The sequence below is a fragment of the Corvus kubaryi genome, unplaced genomic scaffold (genome assembly GCF_017639235.1).
Source record: "Corvus kubaryi isolate FWS band 111438036 unplaced genomic scaffold, C.kubaryi_AGA036_p1.0 37391, whole genome shotgun sequence".
Classification (NCBI taxonomy): Eukaryota; Metazoa; Chordata; class Aves; order Passeriformes; family Corvidae; genus Corvus; species Corvus kubaryi.
The window spans coordinates 8,604,412-8,619,533 of record NW_024581130.1 but is presented as its reverse complement, the minus strand read 5'-3'; the positions used below and the strand labels follow the sequence as shown (position 1 = coordinate 8,619,533).

Genomic DNA, 15,122 nt, shown 5'->3' with positions numbered 1-15,122 from the left:
TTTTAATTAAAGGGGGAAATACTGAAATATATTAGGCAAAGAACATGGAAGGGTATAATTTTTTGTTTTTAATTTGCAAATCAGAGTGAGGTCTATGACAATCCTGATTTAGTACACATTAAAGAGCTTTATGGACTCAGTGAGAGATATCTCACAAAGGATAAAGATTCTCAATTCTTGGGGCAGCTTAGAAAAATCTTATTATTGATCATTTTTAGGAAAAAGAAGACAAGAATAAATCTGCAGCTACGTCTATCTGAAATGAATAATCACTTTACAGCTTGTCCTGAAACAAGATATTTTCAAGTCCATTCAGACTGACATGTTCTCATGTTTAGTGTCCCTCGTCATCCTATTGATAAGGTGACAATATCCTTGACTGCACACATCCATCGCAGCCTGAGGATGTGCTGACGAGCTGTGGGCTCTGTTTGAAATCATCAAAGTCAGTGTAGAATGTCTCTTTTATCATCAAGCTGGGGGGGAGGGTGTGGAAATTTACTATCTTCTTGCTTAATAAGCAAATCAATGGCCTTAAACACCGCGAACTCCACCCTAAAAATCCTGAAGCAGAGCAGTGACCCCCGTGCTGTTTCCATCCTCTGTAAACAGTGGCTCACCTGCACTTAAAGCTTCCGGTAGCACTGCTGGAGCAGCACAGTCCTGGTGAAAGGAGTAAGATGAATGTGTCTTTATAAACAAACCAAGGATCTGCTTGCAAGTAAGACCAGGGACTTATAGTTAGGGAAGTAGCAGAAGAAGCCATCAGTTCTAGAAACTATTTGACATGGAGTGGTGCTCAGCCAAAGCTGTGTTAAATTCCTGAACTTAGAGAAAAAGAACAAAGGCTTATAGAATTATGAATAGTGTTTTGTTATAAGAGAGAAAATAGAAAGGGGGTGCAGGTTAGAGGGGGGAATAGAGCAGGCAGTTTGGGAATTCTGTGCCTTCCAAGCACCTCAGCCAACAGGGAAAGGTAGAGGGAGATGCAGCTGGGAAATTAGGATGAAAAGGAGGCTGGACCCCCCAACAATTTGAGAGACTCCATGGGAAATGCCCCATGGCCTCTCCCTTTATCCAAATAAAGTTCCAGGACTCCTCTGTCTCCTTTTTGGACATAAACCTCTGGTGCTGTGAATTTTTCCACACACTGCCATGAAAGGGATTTTGAATGCTCAGCTTCACACGCCGCAGAGATTCCTGATGTGCAGACAATGACAGGCAGAGCTTGCCTGCGTTCATGGCCTGCCTGATGCTCGTTCCCTGGTACAGAGACCTCGGAAAAACCCCAGGAAGGGGAAGACACGTTTCCAACAGCAAAATCCATTTGCTGTGTCTGAGCAGATGATCTCTCTGCTTTCTCCCAGATGCTCATTCCCACCAGAGCAGCCCCCCTGGACGAACAGCACGTGCAGGGCAGCCTTTCCTCCCTTCTGACACTTCCATACAGCTCCAGCAGATAAGAGTGGCAGGACAATCCATACGCTGTCAGCCCGGGCCTGATATTCCCTGAGATGGATGCATTCCCACGTGCAATCCTCCAGCACTGCTCAGAAATATCTTCCTTGAGAAAGACAAGAGCCATGGCAGCGTTCCTCTGTTTCCAAATTACAGGGTAAATTAAAAGGATGATTATTAATATTTAATTGAGAGTAACTGGGCATCCAAAAGAGATAAAAGAGGATGAAATAGGATGCAAGGTAGAATTAATAATGTATTTGAAATAAGGAATGAAATGAATTGTCTATAAGGAGATAGAAGCTTGAAAATAAGATCCATAATTCTTGTTCAATAACGTTAATGAAAATTATGAACGTTGATGAAAATGGCCATCATGTCAAGCAGTTATTCCTAGATAATTATTTTTTTTCTTCAGCAACCCTCCTTCCCATTTTATCTTTAAGGTTTCAAACCTCCTGGCAGGATTGAGCCACACAGTTGAATTTCTGCCCAGCCTGTGAACTCCACATACATGTCACCACGCTGCTGGGGTTATGGCACTTCATTTGGAAGCTGCTGAGACTTGATTCTGGCAGTTTTACTTCAAAATGGGTTAACCTAGAGGTGAAGAAAGTCTTTAGGGGTTGTTTTTAGCTGAAGACTAGACACAGTTCATAACACTGACTAATGTTAAAAACTGTATTTTCAAGGAGAATAACCCAGCTTTGTCATAACACAGAAAGGTGGAAGAAGAGTTTTGACCTGCATGGGCTTTGCAGAGGAAGAGGAAAGCTCAATATTAACTCCTGCCACATTACTTCAGTGGTTTTTGTAGCAGCAAACTACCTATAAAATAAAAATGAATACAAAATGCCCTAAACATCTCAACATCCTCAGTTGGTTTCCTTTTAATAAATATATGATGAATTTAAACCTTTTGAAATATATAATGCGATTCTCCACTGCAGACTTGATAAAACTGTATTCTTGATTTTCAGAAAAGAAAGAAACAATTTACCAACACCAAGGGCAAGATATTATTTTTACATTATAGTAATAAAAAGGGCTTTGTTTTCTGAGGCCTGAAATACTGGGCTGAACTGAGATAATTAGGTTTTCTTTAAGCTGCCCCAAGAATTGAGAATCTTTATCCTTTGTGAGATACCTCTCACCAAGTGCATGAAGCTTTTTAACGTGTTGCTTGTTTCTTCCTTTTCTAGGGCTTGCTGCAGGTGTTCCTTCTGTCTTTTCCTTTTCCCCCTCCTGTGCACTCCAGAGCTCTTAGATCTCTGATAGTTTTTATTTGTACATATGACACTTGTGCCTAATTTCCAGTCTTGGATTTCAGAAAAGTGCAGCACCAGCTCGTACTTTGAAAATAAATACAGTGGCAACCAGCCACTGTAATCAAATGAATATTTTTACTAGCAGGGCACATTACAATTCAGCTCTAGAGCATTTACTCTCGTTGAACTCTAGATTTGGTTGGAGTTGAATATATGAAACTGTTAAAATCCCATTTAAATAAAACATTGGCAGGGGTCCCAAGCCAAAGCCCAGGGATGTCAATGAGAGACGTTTTCTTGGCTTTAGAGCACTGCATGGCTGGCTTTAGAGAAACAGGTTTTTTTCCAATTATATTAAAGCCATTCTGGGTTAGTCATTTACTTTTCAATAAAATCAGTCTTCCATGGCCAGTAACAAAGCTCACAGGTGAGTGCATGGCCACCCACAGGCTGCGAGAGAAAACAAAGGCCACATGTCAGGCTAATAATGAGCAAAGTAAAGTACATGTCACAAGTCATTAAAGATCCATTACTTAGAAAGTAAAAAAGAGTTAAAAAAAAAAGTAAAAAGACTGCATGTCAGAAAGTATTTCCAGAGTACACATTAAATATAGCAATTACAGGAGATACTTAAATGGAAATATGGGACAAATTATGTCTTTTCAATCCTCTTTCTTGTATTTGGGCAGCAGCACATTAGAAGAGTGCCAAAACAGGCCTGCCTTGAGCATTCTTCTCTTATTCCCAGTGACTTGTATTCTGCAAATTGATATTAATGAATCACGGTATCAGAGGAGGACTTGGGTTGGAAGGGACCTTAAAAACCATCTCATTCCAATGCCCCTGCCATGGACAGAAACAAATTCCACGAGTCCAGGGTGCTCCAAGCACTATCCAATCCGGCCTTGGACATTTCCAGGGATGGGGCATCAACAGCTTCTCTGGGCAACCTGTGCCAGGCCCTCACCAGAATTTCTTTCTAATATCTAATTTAAATCTCTCCTCCTTTAGTTTGAAACATATTGACATTCTGGTTAAAAAAACCCAACCCAGGTTTGTGTCAAACCAGAGGATGAATCCTAATGTTCTGAAGGGTTTTGACTCATTTCTGCTGCAGAAAACAGCCCTTTCTTGAATGCAAGTGTTAGAACTGCCAAGAACAAACCACCCAGTGTGGGTCTGTTGTGCTGACTGATTAACATAACCCATGTCCATGTACTTTATGGCCTTTTGAGAGCAGTCTCATCTGAAGAATAGACCCCTTTGCTCAGGAATATAAAAATCCTTCACTTTGACTTGTAGATTCCAGTCCATGCAGCCTCTGCACTCAGCAAGGTTCACAGCAAGGGTTGTGCTTCTGAAGGTCTGTAACAGTTTATGCAAAGGGTGCAAGTAATGATGGTACCAACTGCTTTCATCTGCTTTCATTCATTTGAAAGGCATAGAAGCAAAAGTTATTGTGTTACTGCTGTCAATACAGCTTACATTGCATGTGCAGAAGCAGAGGAAGCAAAAATCCCTTTGTTGGTTGTACTACAAGCCAAGGAATTTTGCATTCTTCCTCATTGTCCCCCAGGTGGGAAGACTGTGATAAGAAGGAAAACACAGCTGAAAAGACTGTATTGCCTCAGCTTCAGTTTTTCTGACATGTACTCAGTGTTTCAAACTTATCAGACAGGAAGGTGAAAGCCTTTTCATTACAGCACCTTAAAAGCTTTGCAGGCAGGTTTATCCTGCCCCATCAGGCTTGGCAAGTACTTTCAGCAGGTTATCTCTGTTACGGAGATAAAAACATCCCAAAGGGTCATTACTGTGAAGTTTAGAAACATTTGGACTGGTTAGTAGCTAATTTACAATATCATTTCACTTGTGGGGTGTATTTCATTGTAAAGTCATTTTCTATGTTTTGGGGACATATTTTCAAAGCAGGTTTCTAATTATTTAATCTGTGGGTTTTGAACAGGTGTTTTGCAGCTGGAATCCTACTTATGGCTTTGAATATCGCCTCTTTTCACATATGCCCAGACCTATGGACAAGGCAGGGGTTCTCACAGAGGCCAAGCCCACAGCCCCACTGACACCCCACACATCCTGGATCTCAGGAAGAATAAACCCCAGCACAAACAGAGGCCACCAAACAGTTCGGCAGAAGAAAATTTGGGGTCCTGGTGCACACCAAGCTGCCATGAGGCAGCAGTGACCCTGGGGGAGGGGTGTTGGACAAGATGATCTGCAGAGGTCCCTTCCAACCTCAGCCATTCTGTGATTCTATAATATTGCAGGTCTCTAAAAGACCTATTTTAGATCTGCATTTTCCCCCAAGCACCCACAAATAGTCTTTAGATACTTTCCAGACCACCACACTTTTTCCTGCTATGTGAATTCAAGTCTTGAAAGCAGGGAAAGAGCACGAAGAGAGATCTTCAGACCAGCAGAGGAGCTCTCATACCAAACCTTGCTGCATATCAAGATGTTCAGTAAAGCAAAAAATCAAGGTCATAAAAATCCTTGCATGTGAACTGCTTATCAATAAAGTCATTTGGGAAATTTGAAAGTGGTCATTGTCACAAAGGGAAGGATGCTCACTTTGCCAGCTGGTTAAGTGAAGAAAAACTCCTGTCTTGGAAATGATGTCCACTGAGATAATGATGGGAATCAGAATTGTTACCACACTAAAGGACAGATTTTGCAAGGCCAAGAGCTTTTGATCTCTGTTTCTGTTACACAGCAAACATATAAAGGAATATACAACAAATTTGTATATCTACATGATGATTCCATAATGTCTTTTTAATGGTTCGCCTTCCACACAAGATCAAACCTTCATGAGGCTTCAAGAAATCTATCACTGTCATGTAAATCAATCTGCCACAGAAATTGCATCATTTCTCTTTATATTTCTACATTTTTTACTACTTTGTCCAACAGATTCCTGCCCCCCAGGCCAGTCAGAAGTGTGATAAGAAGAGCAAGAAATTACTCGTACTTTAAAACTTCCATTGCTTGAGAAAGTGATTTGCTCTTTCTGTGTTAAATTTTATCAGAGTGTTGTCACTTTAAACTTATCACACTACTGATAGTGAGTGTAAAGGCAGATACTGGAACATGAAATATGATTTTGAATCTAACACTAAAGGGCTATCACAAACTCCTTTTGAAAAATGGCTCCTTGTTTTCAGTACTGGAAGGTGCACACACATGGAACTTTACATGTGTGTCCTTTCGCACGTTTTAAGCTGCTTATATAAAGTTTTACAGTTCCTTCTCTCTGGAGACTATTTCCCTGTCTTTCAAAAAAGGAAAGTACTAAAAAATAGACTTGAAGTTCCCAGGTGCTCATGACTGTTGCATTTCTAGAGCAAAGCAACATTTGCAAGAGTTGTATATAAAGTTTTAACCATTTACTTGCAATGACTCTTGGCTTTAATATTCCTGAGTATTGCACCCACCCCAAACACTCTACACAAACATTTTTGCAGCGTGGAACAAACTGGATGTGCACTATTTGCACACACACCATCAACTTACTCAGCCCCAAAGTTTACTCAGCTCAGGGGAGAGAACATGGCAGCTGTGCTATGCCATGAGTAATGAAACTCCACATACAAATTTGAGCACAGATCTCAGTTTCAACAGAAAGAGATTTCAGTTTGCTCCTTTAACACCTCTTGATAAGCTCTAAGAGCAACAGAAGACCTTCTCCTTTCCCTTGGCTTCTTGCCCAACAAATTTTGCTCACTCACAGCCCTGAAGTCAGCTCTTGATTGTGTTTTGATGTTTCTGCCGACCTATTACCGTATTGACCTTGTGGCAGCCAAAACACGGATTTGTGTTCTCATTTTTCCCCTGCACTCCTTCCACTCAATCAAACAGGCACACAAACTTCCACTCAACAGGAGAATGCTTTTAAGCCATGCTGGTGCTCCTGGGAGCAGTGTCACAGGCAATCTCTTTTCTCTGTATAGAAACACAATTAGCTGACTGCCAAGACTCGTCTTTTTTTGCCTCTTGTTTTGCTTTGCTTCTCCCCACCCTCAGAATATAACAGCCATATTGGACCTTGTCATGGAAATTACAAAACAGTATTTAAAAAAAAAAAAAAATTCTTCTGTGGCAGCTCTTTCCATTCTATGAAATATTTAGAGAGAGTGATGTAAAGTACTGGATTTTTAATTTGGTATAAAGTGCTGGGGATGACTTTTTTGTAAGGTGAAAGTGTCCATTTGAGTTATCATCAGGTGACATTGTTTGCTGCAGTAACAACAGATCCAAATATGTCTTCAAGGCACTTCTCATCCTATTTTTTTGTATGTGGGGCACACACAAAAGATTAAAGTTTGCCCTCAGTCCCTTACACAGCATTACAATCCCACACTGCCTTACATTTTTAGCACCAGTTATGAAACTTGAATTCTTAAGAGCTGCTGTGTCTCAACAGAATCATTTCCACTCCATAAAGACTTCATTGTCCTGCCCTTGCTTTTGCTCATTTTCCTCTCCATATTTGGAACCATTTGCAATATATCCCAGCCGGTATCAAAAGCCCTCTCAGCGCCTGCCTTTTCTTCTGGGGATCATATTAACCAGACAATGTCTCTGGTGACATATCCATTTGGATGGAGGGACTGGTGGCTGGGGCTGGAGCTGAGCTATTTGTATCAAGCACTGGATATATCAGTTTTCAGCTCTGCTGCTGGTTTCCAGAGTGATCTTGACCAAAAGCACTCAGGCTTTTGGTTCCTTGGTTGTCTGTCTGGACAGCACAAATTAATCCTGTTTCCTGCTTCTGTATTTTGATATCAATGTTGGGAGACAGGTTGAATATGCTGTAAAAAAGTCCCAACTGGCAGAGTCTTTAATACTTGGGTACTGCAAACTTTGCAAAATCTGATTTTCTCTCTGATTTACACCAATATTGGAAGCAGAACTGGAAGCATTCAGTCTGACTCGTGGATCAGCAGTCTGTTCATCAGGAGGCATTTAGGCATGGCTCATTACTAGGAAGACTGTTAGACACATTTGCATACGCAATGCTTCTAATAAGTATTTATTCAGGGTTTCCTAATGGCTCTTTACTGAAATAGATGGAGCTGATTGTCCATTTCAGGCATAGCTGGAGGCACAGAGCTTTGAGGCAGGCACTGAGAAGCAGTTCAGCACCAACACCCACCACCACAGCACAAGCTGGCTGTCTGTGCACACCGGGATGTGCTGGAGCATCAAAAATTTGGGACATCCCCCCCAGAAAATCGAGACTGGTGAAGCTGGTGGAGAGGGAAATGCATCATGAACCATAGAGGATTGACCTTGAGTGACTAAGCAATACTCTTCATTTAAAGGTGGAGAAAATGAGGAGTCTCATGTTTTTTCCTAAATCTAGGACCAGATCCAGCTCTGCATTTTGCAGGATTTTTTTTGTACACCATTCAGACCCAGACTCACCACGCTCCAACGTTTGTGCAGACCTTTCTTCCCAGGTGTAGGTTCCACTGAGAAAAACACCACAAATCAATGATCAGTGTGGTATTTTGCAGCTGAGGCTCCTCAGTGAGAGCACTCAGTGATAAAATCAGCACGTCCTTGTTCCTGCTGCATCTGTCAGGCTCAGCGTTGAGTTCATTTGAATACTGAAGGTTTCTTAAGAAATCCAGATTCCCATGGTTTATACTCTGTGCTGAAAGTGGGAATGCAGCTACTATGACAACATATTTGAGTTTTTATCCACAGTAAGAACTACTTCTATTACCTTTGTATAAACTGGTTAAGATGGGAAGAAATATCTCTAAGATATGACTCGCATTGATTCAATTAAAACCAAAAAACCCCAATCTTTTAAAAATGTAATGTATCAGTTTAGAGAAAAAAAAGTGCAGGCGAGGAAGAAAGATGATTTTTTTTCTGGGTAACAACTACTATAGTACCTGAAAGCTAAAACAAAAAATGCTTTAGTTTTTCCAGCCTCTATCCAGAAAGGTAAATAATTTGTTATTAGTTTTATCAGATAACATGGTTGCAGCAGACCTTTTCTCCTAACCTTTGAATTATACAAAACCTGTGATGTGTGATCTGGTAAAAATCTTGTTAGAGATAGTGAAATGGTCTCACAATCTACTGATTGCAGGTAAGTTTTGGGTCCCAAACTAAATTTTGGGTCCCCAGTAACGTAGTCAAAATGAATATAAAATATAAACATATATTTTTTGTAATTAAAAAAAACCCAAAAAACCACAAAAAACCCCATAGAAAATTGTTGTAAAAAATATGAGGCATTGGAAATAAGGATGTGCCAGAGAGAGGTTTGGCAGAGTCCCTGCCTATTTGGATTTTGGTGCAAATGGTGAATGATGTGGTATCGCTTCCCTGTGGACATTTACACAATGGGCAGCTGGACGTTCAGCCCTGCTGGGATAATGGTACCTGGGTGAGCCCAAAAATGCACAGATTAGAGAATGAAACAGGTTAAACCAAGCCAAAACTCCAGGTAATTCAGCTTCCAAACCTACAAATTGCTGCTGAGTGCCTTTCTCAGGGACATTCATCACAGTCAAATTTGTATGGCAAGGCAATAGGTGGCCTCCCAGTGACAGAAGAGCTCTAAATACAAAGTAAAGCACCAGATTTCCTCAACGAAATTGGGGATTCTCTTTTTTTTTTTGTTTGCTTGCTTTGATCATTTTAAAAGATGTCAATGTAGATATGGTAGATCTGATTTAGAGGATATTTTTGCCCTTGTTATGTAGATATGTTTATTTTTTTAAATATACACACAAATATCAATGCTCTCACATTATAGATCTTCATTGAATACTTTTTATTTGGATGTCACTCAAATAATTGCACCTTAAACAGAGGCTCTGCATTGCACGTTTCACCCCCAAGTGCTGAGATGTGGGAAAAATAAAAGCAACTGTAACTGCAGTTTGTGATAAGCATTAGACAGCAAATTAAACTATCAGAACTTCTTTTCTCTAAGAGCAAGAACAGCAACTTGTTTGAAAAGCTACCGCAGCTGCAGTTGGTTAAAGGCAGACACACAGTACCTTGTATTTATAGAGCCTGGTATTAATTACCAAATATAGAAATAAGGGGTTTAAGTCATGATGGTTAACAAATTTCTCTCAGCCTGATTTTTGTCAGAATTCAACAAGCTTAAAACACAGCAATTGTCTCCTTTTTTTGTCTTTCTTTTCCAATTCAGTGCACTGTAACAGTAGCAACCATAATTGTTAAGTAACAGCTGCATTCCTAAAACCAAAATGAGGAATGGAGGTGCCTGAGCTATTGAGTTTGGTATTAAATAAGAGCTATTTTCCAGTCTTTTGAGTTATGGAATAAAAGAACCCAAACCAAAGCACATAATAAAATATTGTGTTTCTTTTTCCATTTGCTTTGACACCAATATTAGGAAGTCCATTTCCACCTGGTGTCATCAAAGATCCTTCAGCACAAGCTGAGAGTCTGATTTAACAGAAAGCTTCATGGTTGTGAGCCTGAAATGCCACCAAAGGGGGGCTCCAGGACGATCTGTGTGCTCTGACAAGGTCCCTGTGCTTAGACAGACTGATTTGAAATGCTGTAAATGTAAATATCCAGCTAATATTATTCCCTGATGAATAGGCTCCTTGGTAAGCATGAGGCTCGAGAAACTCAGAAAATATCAGCCCAGAGTTATGTAGCTGACAACTTTTTATTTTAGCTTGGATCTGCCTCACACAGCTACAAAATTCTCCCTTTTGCATCACAGCCAGGCAGGCTGGTTCTATCGCTTTGCAATACCCAGGTGACAAATGAAAAATAAAGCCCAATAATTTTCATGCAATTAGAAGACAATACAAAATTTAGGATAGGGAAATTATGTGTGTACATCAAAAAGAGAGTGCAGTTGTCGTTCTTTCCTGTGTCCTAAAGCTTACAAGAAACAATCCTGAGGCACATGAGGCACAAATGTTGTATCAATTGAAAAGCAGAAAAAAAAACCCAAACCAAACTTTAATAATATTCTCAATTTCAACTAAAAATCTTTCACAAAAAATAGCTTGAAATTTTAAAAACATAATGAAAGAAATTTGCTTTTTTAAATTACAGATTGTCCTACTCTGGTACTAACTACAGCAATTATCACCATTTAGAAAAATCATACTATAAATAAAGTGGTGTTGCTATCATAAAGATTTATGAAATCTTGGTATCACTCCTGTGATATACTTTGGAAGTGTTTTCCAAGGAAACTTTCTTATCCAATGTTCTCTATGATACTATTTCAATATTATAAAAAATAGGTTTAGCATGAGATAATGAAGTTCAAGATACCCAGAATAGTTTGTAGCACTCATTATGGTTTGGACTATTTCTTAATTATGACTCCACTGCAGAAATCCTAAAGACAGAGTTTGATCAGCAGCCAGCAATAGAGTCTTCTGCAAATGAGACACAGCATGCAGAAGGACTTGTCTGAATGCCAAATAATATTTTATTATAATAAAATATATTTGTGAAACATAAATTTTCTGGGACAAGTCCAAACTGAGGGCTTTCCTCTGCAGGCTCAGGGGAAGAAGTGGAGATGGTACCAGAAGCACATGCCAGACCTTGAAGCTAGACTGGCTCTGCCCTCCCTTTTGAAGAGACAACCAACACTTGAACATTTTGATGTTTTTTCTGAAGGACTCTGTTCTGTGATACCCAGCCAGAAGACTTTCATGCTCTCAGAGATGTACTGAGGGCCATAAAGGGTGGCTCCCTCCTGCTACCTTTCAGTAGTGAGTTCTGACTGATCCTTCAAGCCATGTAACAAGTCACCTCTGCTTTGCTCCCTGCTCAGGCAGAGCTTGGGCTGCTCCAGCTGCTGCTCATCCCTGCTCCCTTTGTGGGTGACATGCTGCAGACACCAGGTGACAACCAGGGAGTCAGCCACCCCACAGAGAAACTCTGCATTTTATCATCAGTTGTGAAAATGTTTTAGAGAAGGACTCTCACCCTGGTGAAGAGGCAGTAGCACAAACACCCTGAGTCACTGCGCTCAGCCTCCCCAGCGCAAGGCTAAATCCGTGGTGCTTCTCCTCCACACAGAGGCTTTACACTGCCTCACCTTCTGTCTTTCTTCTCACTACCCATTTTCAGTAATTACTTGTGCTCATTAGTTTTTCTTCTGGTATTTCACTCATTTAAAGTGACTCATGCACTTTGTTATGCAAGAGCTTCATCTCTGCTTTCCCTCTTCTGCATAAGAGGGAGGGAATATTCCCAACTCTCACATTAATGCAGGCCCAGTTGCTTAATATCTCCTGCTAAAAACCCAATGAAAGCATTCTTAGAAAGATAATAGTTATGAAAAAACCCCCTGTGCTATTATAAAAATTTGGATAGTTTACCAACACTTATGATTTTTTTTTCTGTGCAGACCCAGTTCTTAAATCTTTCCCAGAAACACAGTGGCATTGCAGCAAAGCTTGAAAAACAATTCCTTCCCTTTGGAAAGAGACTCCTCCATTTTGCCATCTGTCTTCATCAGACTTCTCCTGGCCAGAAGCATTTAAAATAATTTATCTAATAAAGCCCCTTGGGGCAGCCCTGTCTTGGTGCATGTTTGCCTTTGAATCCAGTTTGTTGGTGGTTTATAAAGAGCCAAATTAGCAGATGACACCCGAAGGGAAATTCTGCTTGTTCCCTCAAAGGTCAGCTCAGTAAAGAGAGCAACATCTTCGTTTTGGGACCCAGGGGCACCCCAGTGACAACTTCACTGCTGCCATATGCTCCAACCATCTGGGTGGACCCAGGGTGAGGGATGTGGCACAGCACTTTTTTTTCACTGAGGATTTCTAACTGGAACCGTGCACCTTTGGTAAAGGAATTTTCATTTCTGGGAAAGTGTGTTTGCAATAACCTAAACCCCATCACCTGTATCACAAAAGGAGATGAGAAAGGGTTTGTGGTTGTTCACTGGGCATTCAGCTATTGGGCACAGTCCAGAAGGTGGAATATGTCTCCTAAAAGTTCAGTCACTTATAGGCTGTGATTCTAAAAGGGAATTTGGGTCTAATGCTAGACACAGGGGACAATGTCAACTGATTTGCTTTATATATTCACTCAGCTATGTTTTATAGTTAAAAAAAAAAAAGCCTATTATTTTTAGAAGGTTATGCCATCCACAGTTTTTAAGAGACACAAAATGCTTCCTACAAATGAGAGCAGGGCTTATGAGAGATTTTAGGTTCAATAAAGTAATTGAGAATTCTTTTAAATACAACTTTGCCATATTTAGTTTCAGCTGGTTTTTTAAATTAAGCATTTTCATGCTTGATAGGTGATTGGGTTACCATTCCAATCTTGCGCCTACAGATGTTGGATTCCCTCAGAATTCTCTCTCTACAAATGTGCATCTCTCATGGGCATTTTTGACTCTGCTAGGATTGACAAGGAAACTAGGAACTGCCCAAAGGGTGAATATAAGACAAAATAGACTGCAAAGGATAGAAATCTGATGACCTAACTGCAAGTACTGCTGGAAATGTGAGATTCATAAGATCCAGTTTCTCTATCCCCATCATTTATGCAGTCATTCATGAGGGGCATTTTAGAACATTTTCTGATGGGACAGTTTTAATATTTTGAATTTCAAAACAATGCATTTCAACAGCTCATCTTCCCCTATGTTTTGTTCAGGTTTTTTTCAGAGATTTACTCATCTGATTTGCTCTATTCCTTTAAGAGAATGCTTTGGTAATCTGACTGGAAAAGCCTAGAAGAACATGGATGAACAGTAAAGCCAGGATTTAGATCCTGGCTTCATTAGTTTATCATTAATAAAGCATATATCAAGGACAAAATGGAATGTGGTGATCTGGATGAATCATGTCCCCCAACTAAAATATTGTGAACATTATCAATTAATCTAGTTTTTATTTGAAAATATTTAATAATGCATGCAGATCTATAACTTTCAGAGTATCTGCAGTTGACCTTTATAGGTTTATAATAAATCACCCAAACCAAAGAATGAATCAAAAGGGTTCATGATCAAGCTCCATCACAACTATCTCACAGATGATTTGCTTTTTCAGATTATTGCCTGAGATCCATGCACTTGGGGTTCCGATGAGTGAAGAATAATTTTTCACTGTCTTTTACAATAAAAGGATCATCAAGAGATACTGGGGAATGACAGGTTCAAAACAAACAGGCAGACAAAAAAACCAACCAAACAAATCAGTTTCTCTTTTTCGTACTGTGGTTAATTGATCTCCTTGGGCATATGGGACACAACTCTACAGCACCTCAGCTGGCCTCAGCACCCCCAGGCATGGACCCATTCTTCCCAGGACAAGACAATTTGAGGTTTCTTCTCTTCCTACTTCTCAAATATAAAATAATTTCCCCCCCACCTGTTGCCCCAATCCTTTAGTGAAGAACTGAAAGAAGTAAATAAATGGACGACTCCAGGAAATGAGAGAGACTGTGAGCTCTCAGTACACAGATAGTAAAATGTAAACTACTTTTCCATTTTCAGATCATCAAAGGCTACTGTTAATTAATTGTAGGCTGCTCTGAGGGATTGCTAGCAATTGGTTTAATATATGTGAAGATCTCTTCTATTTCCACATTGGCTCCTCTTTGGAAGATCACTGATACCACAAGCTGCAATCACTCATTCCTGTAATAATATTGTTTGGCTTAATAAAGGGCAATAAAACATCTAAATTAATCTTTCCATGCCAAATGCACTACTAACCCCGTGGCAAACAAAAAGGGAAGCATTACAAATTTGTTTAATAACTTCTTTCATATTAAAAGAACTAAATATATACTGCAGGTTTTCAAAAAAAGGAAAAAAAAATTTCTGAAATAAATCATCCCTTGTAACTGTGCACTATTTCATCTTTTATGATTATTTATCTTTTAAATGTATCAGAGATAGTATTGTGCAACATAGTCCTAGGAGAGAATGTCCATGTATGTGTTCAGCTCTTCTATTTTAGAAAATAAAGTTGTTCCTGGGTTTTATGACATGCTGCACCATCCAGAAGCTCCACTGAGCTTTCCCACATCTGTTTGCAAATTGCAATTCCTCAGGCTGAAATGCCATATCAGATATTCAAGACATGTTGGGAAAGAGTTGTACTTCATTGCTACTGCCATCAGAAATGTGTCATGGAACTTTCCACTGCTTGTGCAGACACAAAACTCCACAGATTTCACTGGAATCGATGCTGTTATAGGCAACTGCATATGCACAGAGGTATGATATTTATTAATTGTGAAGTCAGCTCTGCCAGCCACAGATTTTGAAAGCCTTCTAGTGAAAGGCAGGTTCAGCTTTTTGACAGAAATCCTGTTCAGTCTTCATAAGAAAAGCCTTTAATGTGATGCCCATCAATTTACTCATCTTTGGATTTCACT

General features: G+C 39.8%; 1 long non-coding RNA gene across 2 annotated transcripts in view; it reads right to left on the bottom strand.

The window, feature by feature from the left end:
- Nucleotides 1-15,122, bottom strand: part of LOC121669319 — a 187,901-nt gene that overhangs the window by 18,822 nt on the left and 153,957 nt on the right. The gene's annotated exons all lie outside the window — the stretch shown is intronic.